The sequence below is a fragment of the Palaemon carinicauda genome, chromosome 4 (genome assembly GCF_036898095.1).
Source record: "Palaemon carinicauda isolate YSFRI2023 chromosome 4, ASM3689809v2, whole genome shotgun sequence".
NCBI lineage: Eukaryota > Metazoa > Arthropoda > Malacostraca > Decapoda > Palaemonidae > Palaemon > Palaemon carinicauda.
The window spans coordinates 28643499-28652692 of NC_090728.1; the positions used below are offsets into that span (position 1 = coordinate 28643499).

Genomic DNA, 9194 nt, shown 5'->3' on the forward strand with positions numbered 1-9194 from the left:
AAATGATAAAGAAAAATTACGAATAAAAACAAACGACTTTTTTTAAGTAATGAAACTGATAAACGGTCATACTAATCAAATAATCAGCGGCGTGAACGAATATCAGTCATCATTTGAACAGCCAAAGGATTCGAGGTAGCACGAACGCTTTTCATCAAAAGCAAATAATAGCAATTTGGAGTCGAATTATTTTTTAAGGGTGTTTAAAATGGTTTTTCTCTAGTTAAAGTTAACAAAACTACGATGTAAGTTCACATAGTAAGAATTAAAACGTAGTTAAAATTGTTTTTTACACCTGAGTAAGTGAAAGGATTAAAACTACCATAAGGCTACAAGATTTAGCTTTTCTGTTAGGCTTCTATCATATTTTTTCTTCTCACAACTCCATTAGGAAAGAAAATCTTTACAGAAATGCCAGCTCCCAACAGTGGTCCTATCAAAGCTCCACCCATTACGCTTGCCCGACTCCCACCCCGCAAAAGCTGCATGGAAGTGAATCAATCCATTGACGTGGTCAGCGAGTGTCAGAGCTTAGCCGGCAGCCGTCCAGGTAGTGTCTTCTTGTGTTTCTTCCGTCCCCGTCAGTCAACCTAAACGACTAATGTAAGTTTAAGTTAATATACTTTGTTTTTCTTTTTTATTTATTATATATATTTTATAAGTTGGATGATTTTATAGCATATTTGTTGTATGATTTGGTGATATTGATTTTATTTTTAGAGAAGCAATTGTCTTTAGTCGACGATAGGCTCATTATTAGAAATTCTTAACAAGATAATTATTCACAGCCTGGTTGTTTGTTTACTATCCGTCCAACCTATTATTAGTAGTGTTTTTCTTGTACCATGCAAAACACATACCTATGCGTTGTCATGACGACGAGCTGTGTTATGTTTTTATTCAACTGGGACATGAAATTTTTTTTATTTTTTATTTTTTTGCATATATTGTACATTTCTATGTATATAGCTTTGACTTGTATGTACCTTCAAAGAGAAATAAAAAACAGGATTGTTTGGAGGGGTGGTGATCAATATGGTAAATTATCTATACTTAACCTACATTTTTTATTCCCAAGGTAACAATTTAGAAAAAAAAGTCTTGTTATGGACCCAGAATGTTTATTGTTCTTGGATTCTATGCAGAAAATACAGTAAAACATGGTATTGGGAACATTTTAATCAGTTAAGCGATAAAAATGAACAAGACCAAAAAAGTGGATTTTGGAAACAAAATAAATAAGGGTTTTAATAGTAGCATTCAAACAATATAAAAGTGCTATAAAACCTACTATAAATATAACAAAATTTTCAAGTTTGAAACACTTTTACAGTCGAGTTCGAGATCGCTAAGGATTATCTAAAATTGCTTCTATAACACATTGCTAATCCTAAGGCGGGCGTAACTCTAAACAAAATTATCAGAGCTAAATTTTATCAAATGGATAACGAAAAGTGAAAAAAAAATAATAAGATCAAATAGATAGATAATAAGGAATAAGACATTGCAAAAATTCGTCAATTTATTATAGCCTTTGACTTTTCCAGGAGCTTCAGATGAAAATTATAATTAAGAAATAAATTGAAAATTGAGGAATGTAAGCATAAGAATATAGAACAAAAAATACAAACTGAGAAATTTCTGCTAAAAATATAATTAAAATTTAGCAAATAATTAAAAATCTTTAATCATCATAGGCATAACACGAACATTCATTTTGTTATTAAGTTCTACTGTAATAATTACATTTCAAACTATTTGCTTGAATGTGCCTTGATTAAACGCTACTTTAACATTGTATTAAGAAATAAAACTATTATATACTTACTTGGTTATTACATTGAAAGAAAGAATGACGCTCCCGTGTAACTTCAGATGATTGGATCTTCAAAAATTTCTTGAGGATAGCAAGACGTCATTTACTTTATTCGGCAGATCACTTACTTCCATCGTTTTTTTTTTTTTTTTTTCGTTTTTTTTTTTAATGTATTGTTTTTTTTTCTGGTATCTAGAGAGAGAAATTTTTAACAAATGATTCATAATTGCAAGTTCGTAATTTTATGAATACCTTTTGAGGTGAGGAAGACCGCGTCGAGGTTCTCCTACATTGAGGGTAACCTCACGCCATGGTCTAAATATATACCGTTTTTCATTCTCTATCAACCATACGGTGGACTAACTTATGGACTGCCAACGCAAGAGCCTGTGTTTTATATAAGGTAGAATAATCTAAAACGATCGATCGACTAAGAGTTGCTGAATTCGTTACTTAGCTGAACAGAGGCAATTTTTAGAAACGGGCCCATCTTTTATTCTTCATTCGGTACGAGATTCGAACGTAGATCCTCAGATTGCTGGCAGTGCTGCGACTACGCTGCAATTGAGAGAGAGAGAGAGAGAGAGAGAGAGAGAGAGAGAGAGAGAGAGAGAGAGAGAGAGAGAGAGAAAACATATATTGATATGTCGGTATTAGATGCTCTATTTCTATAGCTTAGCTTAAGATATATTTAATACAATCTTCCAACTTTAACTTTAGGGACAATGTCGCTTTCCGAGGAATTCGGAATTTAGCCAATTTAGGGAAGAAATAAAATTAGATAAAAAATAAAAAATAAAATGTTTCAGTCGAGAAGAAATTGAAAGGCTAATCTGAAAATAGTCTACATCTTGTATCGATTATTCATTGGAATTTGGATGAAATATGCCAAGCCTGATTAATAAAGCAATCTCTCTCTCTCTCTCTCTCTCTCTCTCTCTCTCTCTCTCTCTCTCTCTCTCTCTCTCTCTCTCTCTAGCATACTTTTATGTATTTAAATTCAAATGATGTTCTAGCTTAATGACAAAGCTATGATGAAAATCCCATTTTCTTTCAGTTTTAACATCGTATTTAATTGTCAAAAACCTGTGAATTTGTAAAGAAACGTAAAGGATATAATGATGATTATTTGACTAACCGGAAACATACGTATGTTGAAATGTTCTTGAAACAGCTTATATTGAAATTCACCCTGTTTAAGGCAAAAATGCTCCTCATACTGAACATTGTGGTGCAAAAATAACTGACAAAGTAATTGTAGCATTTGGATTTTATTTGACTTATTTGTATACTTTTTCCCTTTTCCTTAATAGACAGGTTCTATCTATCTAATCCTTATTTTGAGAATTCCATAGCATTGCATCCGTGCAAGATCCTTGATATCACTCAGCCTCGTTCCTCTCACATGGACCAGTGTCTTTGATGGAGCTATTTTTCTACTCACTTGTTTCCATGACAATTTTCAAGCGAATTCTTTCCTCTTGAAACAAAATACGATAACTAGGCCAATTTGCATCTTTATGTATACAAGTTCTTTTTCCAATCTTCTTCTCAATGTTTATATATTTCTTCCATTGTATCTATGGTACCCAAGACTCACCTTGTTTTATCATTTCTATCCTGACCAACAATCTTTCATTTTCCCTCATCTTGGGCTAAAAACTCAACGCCTCACTCTTAGTTTTATGATTATTTACTTACTACGCACCATTTTATCAACATATCTCATTTTCATCCAAGAAATTTCTAATATACTCCCAAATCTGCTTCTTTTCTCATTCTTTCTTCCCTATAATTATATTTATATGAAAAAGTGGCTACCATATTACGGTTTTTTTTTTTTTTTTTTTTTTTTTTTTTCACCATCACTCATGCTTCAGTTTCATTCGTGTTTTCGATTACACTTTTCCTTTCTCTGCTCTGTTGATATAGCTGAAATATTCCCATGTGTTTCTTCCTCTGACTTTGTTGTTACGACCTAACCCAAGATTTAGAGAACAAATCTTGACCTAACTCTTTCACTCAGACACTCTCGCTTAGAACATGCCCCAATAATACGATGAGGGTGGTCTCATTGATGATCCCTAGTACAATGACACCCAATATTGGATTTTTGCTCATCCAGTTGTCAATCTTATTGGACTTGAGCACTCGATTCTCTCTTTGGGATCAATACAAGGCTTTCTGAAATATATATTGCGACCAGAGTACCTTTATTTTTCGTGAGGTTTTCACTCACTATTTTTCTGTCGCTCATATTTGCTAGTTTCTAAAACTTCATTGAAATTGTTATATATCCTGAAGTTATTATTCTTCCAATATTTCAGATTGTCTAGTTTTCGAGTATCATTCCTTATATTTACGGTGAAACTAATCCATCACCGCGTACTCTCTCTTCAGATGGATCTTACAAAATCTGTTGGCACTGATATCTTAATTTTTTTTTTTACTTCATTGCCATTTTATATCTAAATCAAGTTCTACACAGCCTTCTTCCTCGAACTTCTCTGTCTCGTTTTCAACATTCAGTTGTTGTCCTGCATTTTTTCCATGCTTTCTAAGAACCTACTTTACCATATCTTCTTCAGTTACTGCCAGTGTTCTTTGGGTTTATATATATATATATATATATATATATATATATATATATATATATATATGTAGGCTATGTATATACATGCATACATACATATATATATATATATATATATATATATATATATATATATATATATATTTATATATATATATATATATATATATATATATATATATATATATATATATATATGTAGGCTATGTATATACATGCATACATACATATATATATATATATATATATATACATATATATATGCATATATATATATATATATATATATATATATATATATATACAGGATATATATACAGCATTATATGCCTCTCTCCTCCTTCTCAACCGCCATTGTCCATCCTCAAAACTACTTTCCTTCCTCTTTGCTAGCTTATACATTTCCTTCTTCCACCATTTATCTTCCCCCTTCCCTTCCAGCTATTACTTGCTGTGCCTCGGTTTCTTTGATATTATTACACATTCGCTCCTTTTCTGACCAATAATCCATACAGCATGGTTTATCGGACACCATTAAAGTCCTTCAACCTAGCATTCTTTTTCCTGACTATTAACCCTTCCATTTTTAAATCAATATAGTTCCCTTTCCTGAAATTAGGTACTGACATTTGATAACTTGATTGCTATGGCCCTTTCCAGTGCCTTGTGTCCCTCCATGCTTATCCCCCCCCCTCCCCCCATCACTAACCCACGCACCACCATCATGTACGTCTCCCTATTCGTTGGCCAGTCATACATTACGTCATAGATTCCTTTCAGTTATGTTTGAAAGATATTTTCCTCTTCTGTGCATACTGCTTGTGTATGATAGTAGACCTATACTCTTGTATCATTAGCCTACACTCTCCGGCTATCCATAACTTCTTTCCCATTAAACATAGTTTCATTTTTCTCTATAACAGTAGTACATATTCCACGCCTTAAATTCAGAAAAAAATTACGTTTACTAGACAACCTTTTTGATGGTCTTTCTATCCCTCTTGTTTCTTACAGACTTGATACCTCTTTTCATTTCTCATCACTTAATTATTATTATTATCATTATTATTATAATTACTTGCTAAGCTAAAACCCTAGTTGGAAAAGCAGGATGCTATAAGCCAAGGGGCCCCAACAGGGATAATACCCCAGTGAGGAAAGGAAACAAGGAAAAATAAAATATTTCAAGAACAGTATCAACATTAAAATAGATATTTCCTATATAAACGGCACCACTCTCGCATTTTCACTAATTAGTCTAGACGCACTTGCCAACGCTTGTGACCCCTTGATCATATTTCGTTCCATTATGGAATTCCCAGGGTTCTTCGCTTACAAGGATCACCCTATCCATTCAAATCACTAGAAAGGGGGCGATTCACAATACATACGTGTAGCCTAAATAGGAACGCGCGCTTCCTGACCGCATTCCTGAAGCCAGCCGAGGTGTGCGATGGTGGGCGTTGCATTATATGTGGACTACGTGGCAGTCCTCTAACCTTTTGCTAATTTCTCACATACACAAGATTGGTGAAACTATGCAAAAGTAGGTTACCTTAGTTCACCGAGTTGAAGAGATACAACCGGCTATCAAATTTACCATATATTTGTACGTTATTGAGAAATTATTGACCTCTTAAGTGTAAATTTTGTTTAATAGCCTCTAACTATGAGGAAGATTCCCTAATGTTTCTTGCACAGTCTAATGCTGAGGTGCATAATTAAAGGTGCTAGCTATGTTTAATTAATGGTTCTAGTATTGTTTAGGAGTGTAAATCTATAATCAATACGATGGATAGATTGATAGACTGTAAGAGAGGGGAAAGTTGACTATTAGCCATTATGTATTAATACAGGGTTCCTACAACACTTCTCTACTTTGCCATAAAATAGATGCTAAGGACTTGAGTAATAACCGTGAATTTTTGTTCGCATGTTTAACAATACAAAGACTACTCTGTATTACATCAAGTAAGACATATTGTTTAAATGAATTTTTTTTTTTCGTATTAAAAATTACAGAAGGCTTCAATTTTCAACACATGATCCTTAAGCTAATGCTTTTATTAACAGCAACAGCACAAATTTTTGTTGAAATTATTTTAAAGAGCTGTAGCTTCAAAATTTTGAGGCAATGGAACAACAAAAAACTCTCTATTCAAAGTTAAATAGTTAAAAGTAAAAAAAAAAAAGATTTTTTTTTTCAAGTTGATTGTCCGTCTGAAATTAAGTCTAACTGTTATTCATAAAATTGTGGTATTATTTATTCTCCTTTTTTAGTTTAGTTGGCAAAGGTTTATGGGCTTTTGCTGTTTATTAATTCATTTGTCAATTTGATTAATCATAGCATTACTATTTATTACAAATAATCAAATAGATAAATATCATACATACATAAACACACACACATATATATGAACGCTTGTGTATATGGTTGTTTGCGTGTATTTCCGAGAATGCGTTCATGATACCTTAGCAAGCTACAGGTGTTTTCCCTGTTATTACTAGCTGAAGCAACTAGCAACTGAGTAATAAATCAACATTTGACCTTGTACAGTATTCAACAAAATAATGATAGCATGAACAACACGAGCCATGCATAGGAAAAAAAAAGCAATTTCATCATGCGAGCGAATGGCTCGTCCAATTTCGAGTTTGTTTGCTTTGGAAACAGTCTCTTTTGTGGAGCGGTGTAATTTATCACTGACATTCACGTTGTATATGTTGACTTGTTATTTATGGATTGGAACATTTCTTCTTCCGGCTAACGCACCACTACACGTGATAAACTCATCAAATTAACGATAATAGTGTGGTATTGCATTGAAGAATTCTACATCATTTTTATTTCCAAGAAACAGATGGCTGATATAGGACGCCAGGACATCTTAGGGGCAAGCAGTCATTCCCAAACATTATTTTCAACCCCTTCCTTACAATACCTTCCATTTCTGGCCTCTGACATTCTCCTTTGCTTGAATCTATTTCTAAGTTACGAATGTATCAATAAAATTCGAGTAAACCGTATGTACTGTGTTCTCATGCATAAGAAACTAACTGACATTTAGCTACCAACCCCTTGATTGAGGTCTATTTATGTATGTCCTGTTTGCGTCATTTTAGTGCTTACTACAAAAGACTTGGCAAAGAAAGAATTGATCTGTCCTTATTTTAAATCTTTGATAAACTCTCAGACAAGAAATGTAGATAGAGAGCATATTTTTTGTTCAACATAAAACATGTAAACAATAAAAAAGTGTAGGGAATAATGATAGCTAAGTATTCATTACTCTGTATATTCGAAATAGGTAGCTGGACACATAAGAAAAAGAGAATAGATTTGTCAGTGGTTCAGCAATGGATAATTTCTTCAATAAACTACATAATATTAAAGGGTAAGACGTGTCCGCTGACGCATCGCTAAAAGACTGCATGTAAAGTAGGACACAGGAATTCCAGTCATACTTTGCTCTGAGGAATTGCACCCCGTCACCCCTTACTGTACGGCGATTTCTTGTGTTTAGCTCCATCCTCCACCCCTGTTATTTCTCCCTACACTATCTATTTAGTTATTCGCCCTACAGTAAGAGTGTGACGGGGTGCACTTCCCCAGAGCAAGGTGTGTCAGGAATTTCTATGTTTAACTGTGCATGTAGTCCTACCACATTAGACAAGCAAGAGTTTTACGAGACCCTTTATTCCACTTTAAACATTACTGAGTCCGTGGTATTTTCAGCTTGGGGGGGGGGGGGGCAACATATTTCAGTTAAATATCATGGCTGGACGTCAAACTTTTAAAGGAAAAAGACATCCTGAAGAAATTACTAATGTCAAAAACTTATGGGGCTTGTGATTTGTAAAACTGATTTGATAATATTTTCGAAATTCATACAGTGTGTTCTTGAGTTGTTTTACATTATTCTTAGCTTCACTTAGCCCGTTAGTTTTTCTTCTAAATAGCGCTAGTTCTCTTAAAATATTCCGTCTACGGGCTTACTAGAAGAAATTCCAAAATCTGACGACAGGGACACTCCTAGAAAACTTTCGTTTATTCCTAAAAAATGAAACTCAAATGTAAATTTTTTGTAAAATGTATAAAAGAAAAAAGTTTATGGATGTTTTGCAGTTGAACAGAATAACAACGAAGTTCTCGTTCGCTGGAATGATAAAATGCTTCTTTTATGAGATGACCATTCCCTTATAGACCGACTGGGTGGTGTGTCCAAAGGTCTCCTTTCTAAAGTTAACCTTCATTGTTTTTTTATAGGTTTTTCTATTACTAATTAATTTTTCTGATCGTTTTCCAATGGCTGTTATTGGAATAGTCCAAGATCTCTCTCTCTCTCTCTCTCTCTCTCTCTCTCTCTCTCTCTCTCTCTCTCTCTCTCTCGTCAAAATACTGTATTCAGATTTATCATGTTGAGTTCGTGTGATAAGCTGCGATATTTTTTACTTCATATTGGATTTTTCTTATATAAATCTCTTTTAATGTTATCATTATGTTTTTTATAATCTGCTTATGTCGATACAAAGTATCATTCCACTGCAAATTTTATGTTTTTAGAAACTGTATCAGTGCACGAAGTCTGAGGTAATGTAACATATTTTCCAAAGTTATACATTCTTGTCTTAAAAACTGTCCATTAAATATACATGTAAATCCGTCTACCTGTCTGTCTGTATTTTCTGTCTGTATATATATATATATATATATATATATATATATATATATATATATATGTATGTATGTTTATATATATACATATATATATACATATATGTATA

At 33.1% G+C, this 9194-nt stretch overlaps 1 protein-coding gene across 1 annotated transcript in view; it reads left to right on the forward strand.

Annotated features, from left to right (window-relative positions):
* The first annotated feature begins 499 nt into the window (after window positions 1–499).
* Window positions 500–9194, forward strand: part of LOC137639015 (crustacean calcium-binding protein 23-like) — a 26950-nt gene continuing 18255 nt past the window's right edge. Inside the window, exon 1 of the mRNA XM_068371336.1 lies at window positions 500–603. The gene's annotated coding sequence lies outside the window, so the exon portion shown is untranslated. The remainder of the gene's footprint in view (window positions 604–9194) is intronic.